The sequence below is a fragment of the Siphateles boraxobius genome, unplaced genomic scaffold (genome assembly GCF_051911475.1).
Source record: "Siphateles boraxobius isolate OS27281-9 unplaced genomic scaffold, OSU_SipBor_1 77, whole genome shotgun sequence".
NCBI lineage: Eukaryota > Metazoa > Chordata > Actinopteri > Cypriniformes > Leuciscidae > Siphateles > Siphateles boraxobius.
In genome coordinates, this window is record NW_027509205.1 from 5476702 (window position 1) to 5499288 (window position 22587).

Genomic DNA, 22587 nt, shown 5'->3' on the forward strand with positions numbered 1-22587 from the left:
CTCAGTCCCCAGAACCCTAATTTTTTCCTCACTTTTCCCATCACATCATGCCAATTTCCACTCCCTCCCCCGTCTCTGTCAAATTTTATGCCCAGTATTTTTAAGTCTGTCTTTTTAATAGTGATGTCCAGTCCAACAGTCTTGCTAGGTTCCCATGGGCCATAGAACTGTGCCTGGGTCTTTTCTCTGTTCAGTCTAGCTCCAGACGCTTTCCCAAACCAGTCTGTCAAGTCCATGGTCCTCTGTATTGATAAAACGTCAGTGCATAAAAGGTTAACATCATCCATATATAAAACAGTCTTTGCAGTCAGTCCTCCGGTCCCGGGTATGGTCAGTCCCGTTATCCACTTGTCCGTTCTCAAGACCTGCGCTAGGGGTTCGATGCAAGCCACATACAGGAGAGGAGATAACGGACAGCCCTGACGGACACCGCTGCGTATATCTATCGCTTTTGAAAGGTTCCCATTAACTAGGATTCTGCTGGTTATGTCCCTGTACAGCAATCCCACCCAAGCTAAGAATCTCCCAGGAAAGCCCATTTTCCCCAATACTTGAAACAAGTAATGGTGCGAGACTCTGTCAAATGCTTTTTCAAAATCTAGGTTTAAAACTATCAGCCGAATATTTCTGTCTCTCGCATAACAGATGGCATCTCTTATCAGTACGAGGCTGTCCGTGATCTTTCTCCCAGGGACGGCGCAGGCTTGATCCGGGTTGATCAATTCTGCTAAAACTCTTGACATTCGTGTTGATAAAAGTTTACTAAAAAGTTTACAGTCAAAGTTTAAAAGGGTTATAGGACGCCAGTTTTTTAAATCTGTCTTGTCGTCTTTTTTGTGTAAAAGTGTCATTATACCCATTCTAAAACTGTCTGGAAGTCGGTCGAGGTTATCAAAGTCATTAAAAACAGCCAGTAAGTCTTGTCTTAAAATGTCCCAAAAGGTCAGATAAAATTCTAGAGGGAGTCCGTCATCTCCAGGGGATTTCCCCTTTTTAAAATTTTTTAAGCTTTTGTCCATCTCAAGGAGGTTAAAATCATTTGTCAGACCTGCACTATCTTTTACAGTTTTCTCTATAAAGGTTAGTGTTTCATTTAAAATACCATCATCAATTACCTTTTTTCCATAGAGTTCCTCATAAAAACTTTCTACTACTGTTAAAATACCATTTGTGTCTGTCATCATTTCTCTTTCTTTGTTTCTCAATTTCACCATTGCTCCACCTCTATTAAGTATTTTCTTAAAAAAGTATCGTGTACATTTCTCTCCCTGCTCTATTTCCTTTTCTTTACTTCTCAGAATAATTCCTCTACTTTTAACTTCTGCCAATTCAGACATTTCCTTTTTGACGTCTTTTATTTCATCCTTAAAGTCGAACCCCTGATTAAAAAGATGAAAGTAGCGTTGTAGCCTCTTTTGCAGTCCCACCATTTGTCTATATTCTTTTCCTTTTTTCTTTTTCCCTGCCCATCTAAAAAAAGTCTTGGTCTTTCCCTTCACCATCTCCCACCACTGTGCTCTTGAATCATAGAAGTCTTGTAGGGTCTGCCAATTGCTGTACTGCTCCCTGTATTCTTTTACTATCTCCAGGTCTTCCAACAGGGAGCAGTTTAGCTTCCACAGACCTCTACCTGTTGTCAAACCGGGAGGAAGTGATAGGGTGCAAGATAGCATAGTGTGATCAGAAAAGAAAAGTGGGGTTAATCTGGCATCCAATAAAGACCAGTCTCTGGTAAAAATATAATCAATGCGGGAAGCTCTGGTGCCATCACCACTGAACCAGGTGTGGCCCACATTGTTGGGATGCATGGATTTGAAAACGTCAGTCAGTCTAAAATCTTTTATTATATTTTGCAGTAAAACTGTAGTCTTGTCCTTTTTAAAATCCTCCCCTGCCCCTTTCCTATCTTTCCTCTGTAAAACACAATTAAAATCTCCTGCGAAAATTAAAGGAGTCTTTCCTAGTAAGTGGGACTGCATATCTATTAAAAGGCTGTATCTGTCATTTTTTTCTGTGTTCCCGTAAAAGTTTAAAACATTAAAATCCCTCCCTAAAAAAGTCAAATTGGCTAAAAGGGCCCGTCCGTCTCTTAATATTGTGCTCCCTTTCACCAATATTTGTGTGTTTTTTATCAGGATGGCTACTCCGTCTGCTTTATTTTGATTTGAACCACTCCATAAGGAGGGTCCTTGCTGCCATTGGTCTTCCCACTTCTTGTAGTCTTTTAAAAAGGGTAAGGCACATTCCTGTAGTAAAAAGACATCAGAGGGTTGTGTACTTAAAAAATTTAAAACTGTTTGTGCTCTCATTTGTGACATCACACTTCTCACGTTTAAAGTGGAGATAGTGATGGTCGTGAGCATTAAAATGAGTATAAAAGAAGACAGATACAACATTTTAAAAAATTTAAAAACAACTATCCATTAAAAAACAGATTTCCTTGTAAAACAAACTCTTCCTGCGTTCCCACCAAAGGGGAGGCAGGGGAATGAGTTTCTTTCCCTTCTGAATCACAGGGTGAGCTCCTGGGTGTGGATGATTTCAGCTCAATCGATAAGAAAGAAATCTCATTTGCTGTATGACTTGGGAATAATCTATTCAGGTCGTCTGACGAGGAGGAGTCAGAGAATCTTCCTATTTTATCTTTATCGGTTTCTTTCAAGAGAGGGGAATGTGCCGCTCTCTTTTTATTTATCGATTGAGCACAGGGGAGTTGCTCACTTAATTGACTTTTTGTTTGTAACTCGTCTGTATCCTCCCCTGCATTTTCACTTACCTCTGTGTTGTCTTCATCTGTCCCTTCCATTTGATCTTCCTCACCTTGTTTTACTTCACTCCTTTGCTCCACCCCTTCGTTACCTCTGTCATCTGCTTTCTCTCCACCAATCACAGGGTTTGGCGGGAGATTTGAATCTGGCTCCGCCTCCTCGTTATCCTGTTGCACTCTCTCCTCAACCGCCATTTTGTGTGCTTTAACTTTGTTGGCAAACGATTTGGGGCAATCTCTGTAGAGATGGGAAAAGTCTCCACAAAGATTACACCTTCTGCCATTGGGACATTCGTCAAAAGAGTGTCCAATTTCTCTACACTTGTTACAAAAGACTTTCTGGCATGCTTCAACAAGGTGCCCCAACTCCCCACATCGCCGGCAGAGTTTGGGCATCCCCTGATAGTGGATGTAGCCCCTGTTTTCTCCCAGAACTATCATTTGTGGCAAATGCCTCAGACCTTGGAAGCCCTGGGGGTCTTCCCATTGCTTAATGGGGACCCTCCAGGCACAATTCCAAATACCGTCTTCATCATAAACCTTCATAGCCTGGCCCCTCACAGTGCAAAATCTTCCCAACCATGTACAAACATCTTCTCCATTTACAGTCTCATTGAACATCTTAACAATAACCACTTTTTGTGTGTTATCAGTTAGTTTCTCCACTTTAAACATGGAGAACTGGGTCTTATGTGTGTCAAAGAGTTGCCAGAAGTCATTTAACAGTGCTGCATTCTTAAAACTCACATCAAAGCCTTTGTTAAAAGGCAGGGTCAGAATGCAATTCAAATCCACGGGGGTAAACCCTAAACATTTCTGCATCAGTTTCCTAGAAAAATCTAGTCTGGACATTTCCAACTTCTTTCCATCTTTTTCTAAAAAACTAAAACGCACGCTGTGGTGCCTCCGCACGCCGGCACGGGCAGCCGACATGTTGGAGGCACCAACAGCCTAAAAATAAACAATAAAATAAAATACAAATAAATAATAATTCAATTAACAATAAATAAATAAATAGATAAAAAATCTTACCTTAATACAGTACAGAAGTAAAAGCAACTGGATCAATGTACCTCCTAAAAGTTGTATGGCTCAGGATACAGGGTGATCTTGAGCCAAGAAACCTCCAAGAGGCGATCGCTGTCTCAACCAGTGACCAGACACTTGATCTTAGCCAAAAGGCCGAGAAGCGATGACACAATGACGCAGAGGCGGGGGAGCCGTCAAAGGCCACGCCCACCTGGGCCGTGGCGAGAGGGTCTAAAGGTCGCCAGCAAACAAGCTCAGCTCACAGCAATACAAGCTCAGCTTGACTGTTGACACCGAAAATGGATCACAGCAGAGCGCACAACACGACACTTTGGAGTGCAACCTGGGATTTTGGACCAACAAACATTCTGCCCTAAAAGTGAGCGGGCAGACCAAAGCGTACGTCGTAGAGACTTGAAACTCTTGAGGGATGGTAGTACCCGCCCGGTCTACAACATCACCAAGGCTCGGCCCAATCGGCCCCAAGGTGGCGCTGCAGCGATCAGAAGTACGAAATGCCTCGTAACTCCTGAACCGTCCGTCGCAGACCCAAGTGTCTTACATCACCGGAATCCTTGGCTCGGGCCGAACAAGACGCAGGCCTCGGATTCGATGGTTGCGCTGGCGAGATTTTCGGGTATTTGGGATTTTGTGAAAAAGCTACTTTTGCACACTAGTCCTAGGTCTTTCGCCCGATCTGACCCAAACCGGTGCAGAAAGATTCCCTGGAGTCTGATTGCCGACAGCGATGGGGAAAAAAGTCGGAATTTCGATTCACGTTGGCGACGGGACGCCAAAACGTTGGGAGTGGGCGAGGCGGGCTTTACTTAAATGGCCATAACTCTCCAACGGAATGAGACAATTACACCCAAGTCGGTACACCTGTGCACGGGCTCAGCCTGTGCTCAGGTGAAAAGGGATGTGGCGACTGGCCACTTGGTGGCGCTGTAAACAGTAAAAACAACAACATGAATACGGCCATAGGCGACTGTATGTCAGGTGATTTTTCACACATGCACAAGGTATTCATACCACATGATAGAACTCCTCATTCGGAACAACTTTGCTTCTAGGACCACTGCTGCCAATAAAAGCGCTGGTTGAATAATGGAGATTATTTGAAGAATGATGAAAAAAAAAACTAAAAAACAGCCCTACTTTTGCAGACTGGTCCTAGGTTGAGAGTTTTACATCTCTCGATCAACCACTGCAGTTCAATTCTCTGGACTTCCTAGGTCGTTAACTACCAGAAGAAGAGGAACTCGAACAATCTGCTCTTTTAACCAGTGTGTCCAGGGGAGAGCGCGAACGCAGTCCCCCACTACCATAAATTATGCAGTCGAGATTCCCACATTTGGGGAATTCGCAGGGGTCAGCACAACCGGAGTGCAATGGCCGAGCCTCGCCCTGGGTGAACCACCTTCCTGATCATGGTGTCTCCCCTGCCAGGTAAGTATGAATTCCCAGGCCTCCCGTCAGAGGCACCGTGTCCCTCTCCGCAATCCTCACCAACGGTCGGACAATCAAACACACACCTGATTCAACTCATCAGCTCATTCGTAAAAACTCCAAGAGATAAGAGAGAGACATCAAAAACCTGCAGAGTCGGGCTCTTTTGCTGTTGTTGTTGTGGATGATGTTGTTTTCATGCTCCGGATCCATGAGCCAAAAATCAATTTCATACGCGGTCACCGGATAGTGGACGAATCAGATGTTAAACGAGATAAGAACAGAGTTGTTGTTTTTTTTTCCCTCTCACACCACCATTACCTGTATAGCATATGATCACCTACAACACCTTTAAAGCACCCATACACAGCAATATACGTTACTTCCATTAACACCTGCTGCCACACAAGACTAAAACATCTCTTTCATTGAACACAGTTTTTGGGGGTGCACCGTTCCCAGAAGTACTGCAATACCGGGTCGATGCGTGGAGTGGACGGAGCAAGCCCCTCTTCCATCTCCCAGTTCCAAAAATCAATTTAATATATGGTGCCCGGGTAGGGCACGTATCAGATATTAAACTGATAAGAACAGATTTTTTCTTTCGAAAAAAGTTTATTGTCACATTGTTTCATTCCATTCTTTCAATATCCATTTTTTCCTTATAAAATCACATTTTTGCACATATCTTAAAACAACAAAAAGGACATAAGTTACAGTTAAAAATCAGTTATGTTGATGTGTTGTGTAAAAGTCCATGTATGTTGTGTGTTGTTTTAAAGTAAAGGTAAAATGGATTAAAATAAAATAGGAATGCAAATATAAAACAATAAAACAATAAAATATGCCAAATAAAACATCTCTTGTACAGGATCGAGGGTGAGTCCCTATCAAGATTGTCCATTCACTCCAGGTCTCCAGAACAGGCCCCAGACTCCCCGCTTCTGGTGCCCAGCGGAGATCCCCTCTCCTCCGGCCCGCTGGCCCGCTGTTCCCGTAGCCGGTGTGGTGAGGGTGCATCTACGGGCGGCCAGGGTCGGTGGCGGCCGGGACCTTCTACGTGTGACCCCGGCCCCCCCATCCGAATAACGACGTGCGGCCCACCCTGCAGCGTTGATCTTATTTTCTGCTCGCACGCGTGGAGGGGGACCGTCACGCGTTTCCCCACCAGCAGATTTCTGGTGACCCAGATGGCATCCTTAATCACGTTTAGGGTGAGCCAGAGCGAGGAAAATTTTGGTTGTGTCAGCTCCTTCAAGCCCTGACCCACCCCCAGGATGGCGAGCTTGTAGTCCACCTGGGCCCCACCCGCTGGCAGGCACGGGAAAAACAGGGGGCCGGTCTTGGCCCACAGGTCCCGCGCTTCGCCGCACTCCCAGAGCAGATGTCGAACGGTCTCCGGGGAACCACATCCGGACCGTGGGCAGGTGGAGTTTTTGGCCATGCCTCTGGAGTGCATAACCGCCCTGACCGCGAGGATCTCATGAGCCACCATCCACGACAAGTCTTTAAGCCTGTTCTGGAGAGCTGGGTGGGCTGCGTTCCTCCAAACATCTTTGGCCTCACCTAGTGTGAGGCCTGGAACCGGGCTCACCGATTCTCGATCCTGCACAAGAGAGATAAGAGACTTATGGTTAGTTAAAATGGTGGCATCATTTGTCTCTAAAAGATATTTCTTTAAAAATTTCTTAATAAAACTATGCTCTTTTGACAAATTAAAAGACACAGGACTTTTAAGATCAATGGGTAAAATTTTCAAAGTTCTTAGGTATGACCCCATCCAGAATCGGGTCATGGCTGCTGTCTTGTGTTCTCTGGATGGGGTCAGTGCGTACTGGATGTGGAGGGCGGCAAAGCGGCTGCCTAAAAACAGGTGGGGGTCTGGGAGGCCTTTCCCAACATGAATATGTATGTCAGGTGATTTTTCACACATGCACAAGGTATTCATACCACATGATAGAACTCCTCATTCGGAACAACTTTGCTTCTAGGACCACTGCTGCCAATAAAAGCGCTGGTTGAATAATGGAGATTATTTGAAGAATGATGAAAAAAAAAACTAAAAAACAGCCCTACTTTTGCAGACTGGTCCTAGGTTGAGAGTTTTACATCTCTCGATCAACCACTGCAGTTCAATTCTCTGGACTTCCTAGGTCGTTAACTACCAGAAGAAGAGGAACTCGAACAATCTGCTCTTTTAACCAGTGTGTCCAGGGGAGAGCGCGAACGCAGTCCCCCACTACCATAAATTATGCAGTCGAGATTCCCACATTTGGGGAATTCGCAGGGGTCAGCACAACCGGAGTGCAATGGCCGAGCCTCGCCCTGGGTGAACCACCTTCCTGATCATGGTGTCTCCCCTGCCAGGTAAGTATGAATTCCCAGGCCTCCCGTCAGAGGCACCGTGTCCCTCTCCGCAATCCTCACCAACGGTCGGACAATCAAACACACACCTGATTCAACTCATCAGCTCATTCGTAAAAACTCCAAGAGATAAGAGAGAGACATCAAAAACCTGCAGAGTCGGGCTCTTTTGCTGTTGTTGTTGTGGATGATGTTGTTTTCATGCTCCGGATCCATGAGCCAAAAATCAATTTCATACGCGGTCACCGGATAGTGGACGAATCAGATGTTAAACGAGATAAGAACAGAGTTGTTGTTTTTTTTTCCCTCTCACACCACCATTACCTGTATAGCATATGATCACCTACAACACCTTTAAAGCACCCATACACAGCAATATACGTTACTTCCATTAACACCTGCTGCCACACAAGACTAAAACATCTCTTTCATTGAACACAGTTTTTGGGGGTGCACCGTTCCCAGAAGTACTGCAATACCGGGTCGATGCGTGGAGTGGACGGAGCAAGCCCCTCTTCCATCTCCCAGTTCCAAAAATCAATTTAATATATGGTGCCCGGGTAGGGCACGTATCAGATATTAAACTGATAAGAACAGATTTTTCTTTCGAAAAAGTTTTATTGTCACAAGTTTTCATTCCATGTTTTCCATTTACATTTTTTTTTTTTTTTTTTTTTTTAAATCAAGTATTTATTTACACATCTTAAAACAACAAAACAAACAAATAAAAGGACACACTTTATAGTTAAAAATCAATTATTGATTGTGTGTTGTGTAAAAGTCCATGTATGTTAATATTTGTGTTGTTTTAAAGGAAACGTAAATGGATTAAAATAAATAGGAATAAAACATAAAAACAATAGAACAATAAAACATGCCAAATAAAACATCTCTTGTACAGGATCGAGGGTGAGTCCCTATCAAGATTGTCCATTCACTCCAGGTCTCCAGAACAGGCCCCAGACTCCCCGCTTCTGGTGCCCAGCGGAGATCCCCTCTCCTCCGGCCCGCTGGCCCGCTGTTCCCGTAGCCGGTGTGGTGAGGGTGCATCTACGGGCGGCCAGGGTCGGTGGCGGCCGGGACCTTCTACGTGTGACCCCGGCCCCCCCATCCGAATAACGACGTGCGGCCCACCCTGCAGCGTTGATCTTATTTTCTGCTCGCACGCGTGGAGGGGGACCGTCACGCGTTTCCCCACCAGCAGATTTCTGGTGACCCAGATGGCATCCTTGATCACGTTTAGGGTGAGCCAGAGCGAGGAAAATTTTGGTTGTGTCAGCTCCTTCAAGCCCTGACCCACCCCCAGGATGGCGAGCTTGTAGTCCACCTGGGCCCCACCCGCTGGCAGGCACGGGAAAAACAGGGGGCCGGTCTTGGCCCACAGGTCCCGCGCAGCGCCGCACTCCCAGAGCAGATGTCGAACGGTCTCCGGGGAACCACATCCGGACCGTGGGCAGGTGGAGTTTTTGGCCATGCCTCTGGAGTGCATAACCGCCCTGACCGGGAGGATCTCATGAGCCACCATCCACGACAAGTCTTTAAGCCTGTTCTGGAGAGCTGGGTGGGCTGCGTTCCTCCAAACATCTTTGGCCTCACCTAGTGTGAGGCCTGGAACCGGGCTCACCGATTCTCGATCCTGCACAAGAGAGATAAGAGACTTATGGTTAGTTAAAATGGTGGCATCATTTGTCTCTAAAAGATATTTCTTTAAAAATTTCTTAATAAAACTATGCTCTTTTGACAAATTAAAAGACACAGGACTTTTAAGATCAATGGGTAAAATTTTCAAAGTTCTTAGGTATGACCCCATCCAGAATCGGGTCATGGCTGCTGTCTTGTGTTCTCTGGATGGGGTCAGTGCGTACTGGATGTGGAGGGCGGCAAAGCGGCTGCCTAAAAACAGGTGGGGGTCTGGGAGGCCTTTCCCGCCATTCTCTTTTTTCTTTTTGACGACCTCCCTCTTTAGTCGTTCCCACTTGGACCCCCACAGGAAATAAAATACCGCCCTCTCCAGGTTGGCCAGGAATCGTCTTGGGGGACTAAAAACAGAACAGACAAGTAAAATCAGTGGTAAAATCACAGCTTTAAAAATTAAAATCTTGCCTTCAAACGTCAATTGTCTCAGTCCCCAAAAGCCCAGTCTTTGCCTGACTTTCCCTAACATGTCAGTCCAGTTTCCTTGTCCTCCACCCTCTCTGTCAAATTTTACACCTAAAATTTTCAAATCATTGTCTTTAAAATCCAAATCTAGTCCAACTGTGTCCACGTTCCCCCACGGCCCGAAGAGCTGGGCCTCGGACTTACTCCTATTGAGCTTGGCGCCCGAGGCCCGACCGTACCAGTCAGTCAAGTCCATTGCTCTTCGTACTGATAAAAGGTCAGTCGCTAAAAGGGTCACGTCATCCATATATAAAACACAGGTCGCCGTCAGTCCACCAGTCCCTGGGATGTCTAGTCCTTTAATCCATTTATCCCTTCTCAAGATTTGTGCCAGTGGCTCAATACAAGCCACATACAGAAGGGGAGATAAAGGACACCCCTGACGGACGCCGCTGTAGAGTTTTACAGCTTTGGATAAATGCCCGTTAACCAAAATTCTGCTAGACAGATCGTTGTACAGCAGTCCCACCCAGGCTATAAACCTCCCAGGAAACCCCATTTTTTCCAGTACCTGGAACAGGTACTGGTGCGAGACGCGATCAAAGGCTTTTTCGAAATCTAAATTTAGGACTACTAGCCGAATGTTTCTGTCTCTCGCAAAACAGATGGCGTCTCTGATCAGTACCAGGCTGTCCGTGATCTTCCTGCCGGGCACAGCGCATGCTTGATCCAGGTGGATTACGTCCTCTAAAACAGTCGACATACGTGTAGCTAAAATCTTACTAAAAAGTTTACAATCATAATTTAAAAGAGTGATTGGTCGCCAGTTTCTCAGGTCAGTCTTGTCCCCTTTTTTGTATAGTAATGTAACTATCCCTACTCTAAAGCTGTCTGGAAGTCTGTCAAGAGTCTCAAGTTCTTTAAAAACTGTCAATAAGTCGTGTGCTAAAATGTCCCAGAAAGTCAGATAAAACTCAAAGGGGAGTCCATCCAAGCCTGGGGACTTCCCCTTTTTAAAACCTTTTAGCGCTTTGTGCATTTCTAAAAGAGTAAAATCTTGGGATAAAAGCACATCTGGACTCTTTACCTTTTTGTCTAAAAACCCTAAAACTTCCTCTAAGATGCCATTGTGTACCTCTTTAGTGCTGTATAAATTATTGTAAAAACTTTCAATTTCCCCTAAAATCAGATCTGTTGTATTTACCTCCCCACCTGTAAAAGTTTTTAAAGTATTAATTGACCCTCCCCGTGTTATTGTCTTTTTAAAAAAATATCTAGTACACTTTTCCCCTTCTTCTATTTCTCTCTCCTTACATCTTAAAATGACACCTTTAGTCTTTGTTTCGGACAAATCTGACATTTCTTTCTTTACTTCTTTAATTTCTTCTGTAAAATCCAATCCACTGTTTAAAAGATTAAAATATCTCTGCAGTCTTTTTTGCAGCCCCATCATGCGTCTTTTTTCTTTATTCTTTTTTTCTTTTCCAATTTGTTTAAAAAACCGTCCTGTCCTTTGTTTCACCATCTCCCACCACTGTGCACGTGAGTCGAAAAAGTCTTGGAGGGTCTGCCATTGGCTGAACTGCTCCCTATATTCACTAATCACTTCCTCATCCTCTAATAGGGAGCAGTTCAGCTTCCACAGCCCTCCCCCTACGGTCACACCCGTGGGTAGTGAAAGGGTGCAGGAGAGCATCATGTGATCAGAAAAGAAGAGGGGGCTCAATGTAGCATCGGTCGGCGGGCAGTCCCTTGTAAAAACATAGTCAATTCGAGAGGCTCTGGCGCCATCACCACTGAACCAGGTGAAGCCCTCCTCTCTTTGATGCATTGTTTTAAAGCAGTCAACTAACTTAAAATCTTTGACTATATTTTGTAATAAAACCGATGTCTTGTCGACCTTAAAATCCTCTCCTACCCTCTTTCTATCCTGTCTTGATAAAACACAATTAAAATCCCCTGCTACCACTAGGGGAGCCCTCCCGAGCATGTGGGGCTGCAGGTCTTCTAAAAGCTCATACCTGTTGTTTTTACCTGTAAAACCATACACATTTAAAATGTTAAAATCCTTACCTAAAAAAGTCAGATTAGCTAAAATTGCCCGCCCATCCCTCACCACAGTGCTGCCCTTCACCAAAACATGGGGATTTTTTATTAAAATAGCAACACCGTCATTTTTGTTAAAATTGGACCCACTCCAGATGGAAAGTCCTGGGGTCCAAATCGTCTCCCACTTCCTGTAATTTGTTAAAAAAGGCAGACCACATTCTTGCAATAAAAACACATCTGACTTAAAAGATTTTAAAAAGGATAACACACTCTGTGCTCGTATATTGCTCTTCACACTTCTCACATTGATTGTGGAGATAGTGAGAGCCATGAGCAGTATGGTTAAAAGGGTGTGAGACATTTAAAAGCAACCAAGGGACTACAGAGATATAATTAAAATCATGTTATTTCTTGTTGCACTTGCCTTCCCTTTTCCCCAGATGAGCTGGGATCAGGGGGGCAAGTGCTTGACGCCTCAGGGCTCGCAGAGAAGGCCTCTTGCGAATCCTTTGGCGATGATGTTCTTAGCTTGAAATGCAGAAAAGAGACTTCATTAGGAGATTCTGCGGGCCACATACGGTCTAGATCTTCCATGGGGGAACTATCTAGCCGATGCGCTACCCGCAGCTTTTTCTCCTCTGTTTGAACCAGAGGAGATCTCGCAGTTCTTTTCTGCACTTGAGCATTGGGGAGCGAAACATCTGTTTCACTCCCACTCGTGGACACACTAACCTCAGACACGGTTACTAGGGAGGAAGCCATTTCCTCCTCTTCATCCTCCATACTGTCTTCTTTTTCAATTTCATTTTGAGGATTGGCTTCCTCCCCCTCACCAACTGCCAGAATTGACTCCGCCCCTGTGGCCGCCCCACTTCCTCCTTCCTGTCCAATCCCTGAGGCTGGCTGGGGGTTTGAATTTCCCGCCGAAACCTCGGGGCCCGCCTCCTCAATTGTTTGTTCTTTGGGTGGGGCGGCCATTTTGTTGCTTTTTAACTTGTTGGCAAAACTTTTAGGGCAGTCTCTGTAGAGATGGGATGATTCTCCACAGAGGTTGCACTTTCTGCCATTTTGGCACTCTTCAAAAATGTGCCCAATTTCTCTGCACTTCCTACACACTACTTCTTGGCATGCCTCGGCGAGATGTCCAAGTTTGCCACACTTGCGGCATAGCTTGGGCATCCCTTGGTAATGGATGTAGCCTCTATTCTCTCCCAACACAATCATAGAAGGTATTTGACTCAGGCCATGGTAGCTGTTGGGATCTGCCCATTGTTTAATGGGCACTCTCCACGCACAGCTCCAGATACCGTCTTCATCTAAAACCTTGACTGGTTGTCCACGAATAGAGCAATATCTTGCCAACCATACAGAAATATCTTCTCCACTAACTGTTTCATTAAACATCCTGACAATCACAACTTTCAGTGAATTATCAGTCAGTTTTTCCACAGTGAACATGGAGAAATTGGCTTTACACATTTCAAATCGAGTCCAAAAAGTACTTAGCAAGGAAGCAGAAGCAAAACTTACATCAAAGCCATGATTCAGGGGCAGAGTCAACAGGCAGTTTATGTCCACAACCTTAAAACCGAGTAACTGTTGGATGCACTTCCTAGAAAAGTCCAGCCTGGACATGACCCGGAGAGTGCCATCCTCTTTTGGTTTAAATTTAAAACGCACGCTGTGGTGCCTCCTCATGCCGGCACGAGCAGCCGACATGTTGGAGGCACCACTAGCCTGCTGCGGCTAAAACCCAACAATAAATATACAATAAATAAATTAAAACCTGCTTACCTTAAAACCAGAAGATTCCTCGTAGAACGAGTCGTCAATTAAAAGCCGCTTGTCAATGTACCTCCTGAAGGGTGTGTGTCCCGTGTGACAAGCAACACACAAGACCAAGTCCAACAAGAGGCGATCGCTGTCTCTACCTTAGGACCAGACACTTGATCTTAGCCAAAAGGCCGAGAAGCGATGACACAATGACGCAGAGGCGGGGGAGCCGTCAAAGGCCACGCCCACCTGGGCCGTGGCGAGAGGGTCTAAAGGTCGCCAGCAAACAAGCTCAGCTCACAGCAATACAAGCTCAGCTTGACTGTTGACACCGAAAATGGATCACAGCAGAGCGCACAACACGACACTTTGGAGTGCAACCTGGGATTTTGGACCAACAAACATTCTGCCCTAAAAGTGAGCGGGCAGACCAAAGCGTACGTCGTAGAGACTTGAAACTCTTGAGGGATGGTAGTACCCGCCCGGTCTACAACATCACCAAGGCTCGGCCCAATCGGCCCCAAGGTGGCGCTGCAGCGATCAGAAGTACGAAATGCCTCGTAACTCCTGAACCGTCCGTCGCAGACCCAAGTGTCTTACATCACCGGAATCCTTGGCTCGGGCCGAACAAGACGCAGGCCTCGGATTCGATGGTTGCGCTGGGGAGATTTTCGGGTATTTGGGATTTTGTGAAAAAGCTACTTTTGCACACTAGTCCTAGGTCTTTCGCCCGATCTGACCCAAACCGGTGCAGAAAGATTCCCTGGAGTCTGATTGCCGACAGCGATGGGGAAAAAAGTCGGAATTTCGATTCACGTTGGCGACGGGACGCCAAAACGTTGGGAGTGGGCGAGGCGGGCTTTACTTAAATGGCCATAACTCTCCAACGGAATGAGACAATTACACCCAAGTCGGTACACCTGTGCACGGGCTCAGCCTGTGCTCAGGTGAAAAGGGATGTGGCGACTGGCCACTTGGTGGCGCTGTAAACAGTAAAAACAACAACATGAATATGTAATTCATGTTGTGTAATTCACAGGTAATAAAATACCGCCCTCTCCAGGTTGGCCAGGAATCGTCTTGGGGGACTAAAAACAGAGCAGACAAGTAAAATCAGTGGTAAAATCACAGCTTTAAAAATTAAAATCTTGCCTTCAAACGTCAATTGTCTCAGTCCCCAAAAGCCCAGTCTTTGCCTGACTTTCCCTAACATGTCAGTCCAGTTTCCTTGTCCTCCACCCTCTCTGTCAAATTTTACACCTAAAATTTTCAAATCATTGTCTTTAAAATCCAAATCTAGTCCAACTGTGTCCACGTTCCCCCACGGCCCGAAGAGCTGGGCCTCGGACTTACTCCTATTGAGCTTGGCGCCCGAGGCCCGACCGTACCAGTCAGTCAAGTCCATTGCTCTTCGTACTGATAAAAGGTCAGTCGCTAAAAGGGTCACGTCATCCATATATAAAACACAGGTCGCCGTCAGTCCACCAGTCCCTGGGATGTCTAGTCCTTTAATCCATTTATCCCTTCTCAAGATTTGTGCCAGTGGCTCAATACAAGCCACATACAGAAGGGGAGATAAAGGACACCCCTGACGGACGCCGCTGTAGAGTTTTACAGCTTTGGATAAATGCCCGTTAACCAAAATTCTGCTAGACAGATCGTTGTACAGCAGTCCCACCCAGGCTATAAACCTCCCAGGAAACCCCATTTTTTCCAGTACCTTAAACAGGAACTGGTGCGAGATACGGTCGAATGCCTTTTCAAAGTCTAAATTTAGGACTACTAGCTGAATGTTTCTGTCTCTCGCAAAACAGATGGCGTCTCTGATCAGTACCAGGCTGTCCGTGATCTTCCTTCCGGGCACGGCGCATGCTTGATCCAAGTGGATTACGTCTGCTAAAACTGTCGACATACGCGTGGCTAAAATTTTGCTAAAAAGTTTGCAGTCAACGTTTAAAAGAGTGATGGGTCGCCAATTCTTTAAGTCAGTCTTGTCGCCTTTCTTATGTAATAGCGTCACTATCCCTATTCTGAAGCTGTCTGGAAGTCTGTTCACATTGTCAAATTCTTTAAAAACAGTCAGTAAGTCATGTGCTAAAATGTCCCCAAAGGTCAAGTAAAATTCAAGTGGTAGTCCGTCTAGTCCTGGGGACTTCCCACGCTTAAAACCTTTCAGAGCTTTTTGTATTTCTAAAATCGTAAAATCCTGTCTTAAAAGTGCACATTGACTCTGGAGCTTTTTGTCTAAAAAATTTAAAACTTCCATTAAGGTATCGTCGTGTACTTGTTTTAGGCCATATAAATCACTATAAAAGTTTTCCACCCCTCTTAAAATCTCTTCTGTTTCATTTACCACCCTCCCATCCGATTTCAAAGTTGTCAAAGCCCCTCCCCGTGTTATAATTTTTTTAAAAAAATATCTTGTACACTTTTCCCCTTCTTCAATATCTTGTTCTCTACTCCTTAAAATGACACCTTTACTTTGAATTTGGGCTAAAACTGACATTTCTTGTTTTACTTCTTTTATTTCTTCACTAAAATCAAACCCAATTTTTAAAAGATTAAAATACCTCTGTAGTCGTTTTTGCAACCCCATCATGCGTCTCTTTTCTTTTTTCTTTTTCTCCTTTCCTATTTTCTTAAAAAACTGTCTCGTCCGTTCCTTTACCATTTCCCACCACTGTGCACGTGAATCATAAAAGTCTTGGAGGGTCTGCCATCGGCTGAACTGCTCCCTGTACTCACTAAATACTTCCTCATCCTCCAACAGGGAGCAGTTCAACTTCCACAGCCCTCCTCCTACTGTCACACCAGAGGCCAGTGAAAGGGTGCAGGATAGCATCATGTGATCAGAAAAAAAGAGGGGGGATAATGTAGCATCGGTTGGCAAGCAGTCCCGTGTAAAAATGTAGTCAATGCGAGAGGCTCTGGTGCCATCACCACTGAACCAGGTGAAGCCCTCCTCTCTCTGATGCATTTTTTTAAAGCAGTCGACTAAATTAAAATCTCTGACTAAATTTTGCAATAAAACCGATGTTTTGTCAAATTTAAAACCTTCTACCCTCTTCCTATCTTTCGGAGTTAAGACACAGTTAAAATCCCCTGCCACCACCAAAGGGGCCCTCCCTAACATGTGGGGCTGCAGGTCTTCTAAAAGCTCATATCTTTCATTCTTATCATTAAAACCATACACATTAAGAACATTAAAATCCTTATCTAAAAAAGTCAAGTTTGCTAAAATTGCTCGCCCATCCCTTACCACCGTGCTGCCCTTCACCAAGATGTTTGGATTGTTGATTAAAATAGCAACACCGTCATTTTTGTTAAAATTGGACCCACTCCAGATAGAATGTCCAGGGGTCCAAAGCTCCTCCCACTTTCTGTAATTGGATAAAAAGGGCAAAGCACATTCTTGCAATAAAAACACATCTGACTTACAGGATTTTAAAAAGGATAAAACGCTCTGTGCTCGTATATCACTTCTCACACTTCTCACATTTATTGTAGAGATTGTGAGGGCCATGAGCAGTATAGTTAAAATGATATGAACTTTTAAAAGAACACTAATAAAAGACATACAGAGGCATCTTTAAAATTATGTTATTTCTTGTTCCTCATGCCTCTCCCTTCTCCCATGGGGGCTGGGTTCAGGAGGGCAAGAGGTTGACACTTCCGAAGCCACAGAGCTGAACTCTTGCGACTCTTTCGGTGTTGATGTTCTTAGCTTAAAATGCAGAAAGGAAACTTCATTAGGGGATTCTGAGGGCCACATGCGGTCTGGATCCTCCGGGGAGAAACTATCCAGCCCTTGTGTAGCCCTCATTCTTTTCTCCACTACTACACACAACGGAGATCCCGCAGTTCTCTTCTGCACTTGAGCATTTGGGAGTGAAAGGTCAGTTTCACTCCCACTGGAGGGCATACTCACCTCCGAGACGGTGTTGAGGGAGGAAACCGTTTCATCCTCTCCGTCTTCTGTTTCCTTTCCTTTATCTTGTCCGGGAGTGGTTTCCTCCCCCTGTTCGGTTTCAAGCTGTGACTCCGCCCCTGTGGCCGCCCCACTTCCTTTTTCCTGACAAATCCCTGAGGCTGGCTGGGAATTTGAAATTCCCGCCAAAATCTCAGGGACCACCTCCTTCTCTCTTTGTTCTTTTGTTTGTTCCACATGTGGGGCGGCCATTTTGTTCCCTTTCAATTTGTTGGCAAAACTTTTAGGGCAATCTCTGTAGAGATGGTCAGTTTCACCACAAAGATTACACCTTCTGCCAATGGTACATTCTTCAAAGATGTGACCAATTCCTCTACACTTCCCACATGTTAATTCCTTGCATGCATCAGCTAAATGCCCCATCCTCCCACACTTCCTGCACAGTTTGGGCATTCCTTGGTAGTGAATGTAGCCCCTGTTCTCTCCCAACACAATCATTGAAGGCAGATGCTTCAGGCCCTGGTAGCCCCCGGCGTCCTCCCATTGTTTAATGGGAATTCGCCAGGAGCAATTCCAGATACCATCTTCATCTAACACTTTGATTGGTTGACCCCGAACAGTGCAAAATCTGCCCAGCCAGACACAAATGTCCTCCCCATTCACTGTTTCATTAAACATCCTAACAATCACAGTTTTTAATGAATTGTCAGAAAGTTTCTCCACAGTAAACATAGCGAATTGGGCTTTGCATGCATCAAACCTTTGCCAGAATTCAATTAACAGGGAAGCACTTTTGAAACTTAAATCAAAACCTTTGTTCAGGGGGAGAGTTACTAGGCAGTTCAAGTCCTCGGGTCTAAAATTTAGGGCTTTCTGGATCAGCTTCCTGGAGAAGTCAAGACGTGACAACCCCAGGAGCTTACCATCCACCTCTTTAAATAAAAAACGCACGCTGTGGTGCCTCCGCATGCCGGCACGAGCAGCCGACATGGTGGAGACACCAACAGCTATTTAAAACACAACCTTAAAACCGTAATAAATAAATAAATAAATAAATAACTTACCTTAAGAACAAAAGATTCCTTGGAAAACCAAGTCGTCCGGATAAAAAAAAAAAAATAAAAAAAAGGCACTGCCAATATACCTCTCAGAAGTTTGAGGCTCAAGCCACTGAACGACCCAAGCCGGAAAAACCTCCAAGAGGCGATCGCTGCCTCTACCCTCGGACCAGATACTAGATCTTAGCCAAAAGGCCGAGAAGCGATGACACAATGACGCAGAGGCGGGGGAGCCGTCAAAGGCCACGCCCACCTGGGCCGTGGCGAGAGGGTCTAAAGGTCGCCAACAAACAAGCTCAGCTCACAGCAATACAAGCTCAGCTTGACTGTTGACACCGAAAATGGATCACAGCAGAGCGCACAACACGACACTTTGGAGTGCAACCTGGGATTTTGGACCAACAAACATTCTGCCCTAAAAGTGAGCGGGCAGACCAAAGCGTACGTCGTAGAGACTTGAAACTCTTGAGGGATGGTAGTACCCGCCCGGTCTACAACATCACCAAGGCTCGGCCCAATCGGCCCCAAGGTGGCGCTGCAGCGATCAGAAGTACGAAATGCCTCGTAACTCCTGAACCGTCCGTCGCAGACCCAAGTGTCTTACATCACCGGAATCCTTGGCTCGGGCCGAACAAGACGCAGGCCTCGGATTCGATGGTTGCGCTGGCGAGATTTTCGGGTATTTGGGATTTTGTGAAAAAGCTACGTTTGCACACTAGTCCTAGGTCTTTCGCCCGATCTACCCCAAACCGGTGCAGAAAGATTCCCTGGAGTCTGATTGCCGACAGCGATGGGGAAAAAAGTCGGAATTTCGATTCACGTTGGCGACGGGACGCCAAAACGTTGGGAGTGGGCGAGGCGGGCTTTACTTAAATGGCCATAACTCTCCAACGGAATGAGACAATTACACCCAAGTCGGTACACCTGTGCACGGGCTCAGCCTGTGCTCAGGTGAAAAGGGATGTGGCGACTGGCCACTTGGTGGCGCTGTAAACAGTAAAAACAACAACATGAATACGGCCATAGGCGACTGTATGTCAGGTGATTTTTCACACATGCACAAGGTATTCATACCACATGATAGAACTCCTCATTCGGAACAACTTTGCTTCTAGGACCACTACTGCCAATAAAAGCGCTGGTTGAATAATGGAGATTATTTGAAGAATGATGAAAAAAATAAACTAAAAAACAGCCCTACTTTTGCAGACTGGTCCTAGGTTGAGAGTTTTACATCTCTCGATCAACCACTGCAGTTCAATTCTCTGGACTTCCTAGGTCGTTAACTACCAGGAGAAGAGGAACTCGAACAATCTGCTCTTTTAACCAGTGTGTCCAGGGGAGAGCGCGAACGCAGTCCCCCACTACCATAAATTATGCAGTCGAGATTCCCACATTTGGGGAATTCGCAGGGGTCAGCACAACCGGAGTGCAATGGCCGAGCCTCGCCCTGGGTGAATCACCTTCCTGATCATGGTGTCTCCCCTGCCAGGTAAGTATGAATTCCCAGGCCTCCCGTCAGAGTCACCGTGTCCCTCTCCGCAATCCTCACCAACGGTCGGACAATCAAACACACACCTGATTCAACTCATCAGCTCATTCGTAAAAACTCCAAGAGATAAGAGAGAGACATCAAAAACCTGCAGAGTCGGGCTCTTTTGCTGTTGTTGTTGTGGATGATGTTGTTTTCATGCTCCGGATCCATGAGCCAAAAATCAATTTCATACGCGGTCACCGGATAGTGGACGAATCAGATGTTAAACGAGATAAGAACAGAGTTGTTGTTTTTTTTTCCCTCTCACACCACCATTACCTGTATAGCATATGATCACCTACAACACCTTTAAAGCACCCATACACAGCAATATACGTTACTTCCATTAACACCTGCTGCCACACAAGACTAAAACATCTCTTTCATTGAACACAGTTTTTGGGGGTGCACCGTTCCCAGAAGTACTGCAATACCGGGTCGATGCGTGGAGTGGACGGAGCAAGCCCCTCTTCCATCTCCCAGTTCCAAAAATCAATTTAATATATGGTGCCCGGGTAGGGCACGTATCAGATATTAAACTGATAAGAACAGATTTTCTTTCGAAAAAGTTTTATTGTCACAGGTTTTCATTCCATGTTTTCCATTTACATTTTTTTATAAATCAAGTATTTATTTACACATCTTAAAACAACAAAAACAAATAAAAAAGACACACTTTATAGTTAAAAATCAATTATTGATTGTGTGTTGTGTAAAAGTCCATGTATGTTAATATTTGAGTTGTATTAAAGGAAACGTAAATGGATTAAAATAAATAGGAATAAAACATAAAAACAATAAAACAATAAAACTTGCCAAATAAAACATCTCTTGTAAAGGATCGAGGGTGAGTCCCTATCAAGATTGTCCATTCACTCCAGGTCTCCAGAACAGGCCCCAGACTCCCCGCTTCTGGTGCCCAGCGGAGATCCCCTCTCCTCCGGCCCGCTGGCCCGCTGTTCCCGTAGCCGGTGTGGTGAGGGTGCATCTACGGGCGGCCAGGGTCGGTGGCGGCCGGGACCTTCTACGTGTGACCCCGGCCCCCCCATCCGAATAACGACGTGCGGCCCACCCTGCAGCGTTGATCTTATTTTCTGCTCGCACGCGTGGAGGGGGACCGTCACACGTTTCCCCACCAGCAGATTTCTGGTGACCCAGATGGCATCCTTGATCACGTTTAAGGTGAGCCAGAGCGAGGAAAATTTTGGTTGTGTCAGCTCCTTCAAGCCCTGACCCACCCCCAGGATGGCGAGCTTGTAGTCCACCTGGGCCCCACCCGCTGGCAGGCACGGGAAAAACAGGGGGCCGGTCTTGGCCCACAGGTCCCGCGCAGCGCCGCACTCCCAGAGCAGATGTCGAACGGTCTCCGGGGAACCACATCCGGACCGTGGGCAGGTGGAGTTTTTGGCCATGCCTCTGGAGTGCATAACCGCCCTGACCGGGAGGATCTCATGAGCCACCATCCACGACAAGTCTTTAAGCCTGTTCTGGAGAGCTGGGTGGGCTGCGTTCCTCCAAACATCTTTGGCCTCACCTAGTGTGAGGCCTGGAACCGGGCTCACAGATTCTCGATCCTGCACAAGAGAGATAAGAGACTTATGGTTAGTTAAAATGGTGGCATCATTTGTCTCTAAAAGATATTTCTTTAAAAATTTCTTAATAAAACTATGCTCTTTTGACAAATTAAAAGACACTGGACTTTTAAGATCAATGGGTAAAATTTTCAAAGTTCTTAGGTATGACCCCATCCAGAATCGGGTCATGGCTGCTGTCTTGTGTTCTCTGGATGGGGTCAGTGCGTACTGGATGTGGAGGGCGGCAAAGCGGCTGCCTAAAAACAGGTGGGGGTCTGGGAGGCCTTTCCTGCCATTCTCTTTTTTCTTTTTGACGACCTCCCTCTTTAGTCGTTCCCACTTGGACCCCCACAGGAAATAAAATACCGCCCTCTCCAGGTTTGCCAGGAATCGTCTTGGTGGACTAAAAACAGAACAGTGTTGTGAACTTTTTCTTCTCAAGTGTAGAAAAGATAGAGTTGCAGACCAGGAGATTGTTGAGGTATAAGTTCTTTATTTCGTCGCTGTAGTCATCTCAATCAAGTCTAACTAAGGCAGTATACATTTAGTTCATATACCCTTTCAGGGGGAGGAGTTACATAAAGGTGGAAACAAAAGCATGTAAATGAGGCATCTGGGTTAAGGAATGTGCCCTAGACTGAGAGTGTTACCAATCCTAATCCAATCAGCATAACAGTGTGATGTAAATATCCTAATCCAATCAGCCAGACTCTTCACCGATACCTTCACATTATCTTAATGGCCAGGCAGTGCATAAAGACAAAAGGTGATAGTCTCAGTGCTCTGACCAATTTAACTTACAATAGAGAGCTGGACAGACAGGAACAGGCAGGTTTGTGACATAATTTACCTTAGATACAAAATTCACACTAATAAACTTTCTCAGTTTCTATACTATTGTATTGGAAGCTCAATTAAACATTTAAATAAAATTTGTAATCCTACATTTCCCCCTTTGAGAG

General features: G+C 45.5%; 3 non-coding genes and 3 pseudogenes across 3 annotated transcripts; all 6 read right to left on the bottom strand.

Moving 5' to 3' along the window:
• Positions 1 to 5089: 5089 nt before the first annotated feature.
• Positions 5090 to 5253, bottom strand: LOC143726653 (U1 spliceosomal RNA). The gene has a single exon (XR_013198889.1). It is a non-coding gene; the product is annotated as a U1 spliceosomal RNA (small nuclear RNA).
• A 434-nt stretch (positions 5254 to 5687) lies between these two features.
• LOC143727391 (U2 spliceosomal RNA) lies at positions 5688 to 5864 on the bottom strand (annotated as a pseudogene).
• Positions 5865 to 7456: 1592 nt separating this feature from the next.
• Positions 7457 to 7620, bottom strand: LOC143726654 (U1 spliceosomal RNA). The gene has a single exon (XR_013198890.1). It is a non-coding gene; the product is annotated as a U1 spliceosomal RNA (small nuclear RNA).
• Positions 7621 to 8054: 434 nt separating this feature from the next.
• LOC143727269 (U2 spliceosomal RNA) lies at positions 8055 to 8228 on the bottom strand (annotated as a pseudogene).
• An 11625-nt stretch (positions 8229 to 19853) lies between these two features.
• Positions 19854 to 20017, bottom strand: LOC143726922 (U1 spliceosomal RNA). The gene has a single exon (XR_013199144.1). It is a non-coding gene; the product is annotated as a U1 spliceosomal RNA (small nuclear RNA).
• A 434-nt stretch (positions 20018 to 20451) lies between these two features.
• LOC143727382 (U2 spliceosomal RNA) lies at positions 20452 to 20624 on the bottom strand (annotated as a pseudogene).
• Positions 20625 to 22587: the final 1963 nt, after the last annotated feature.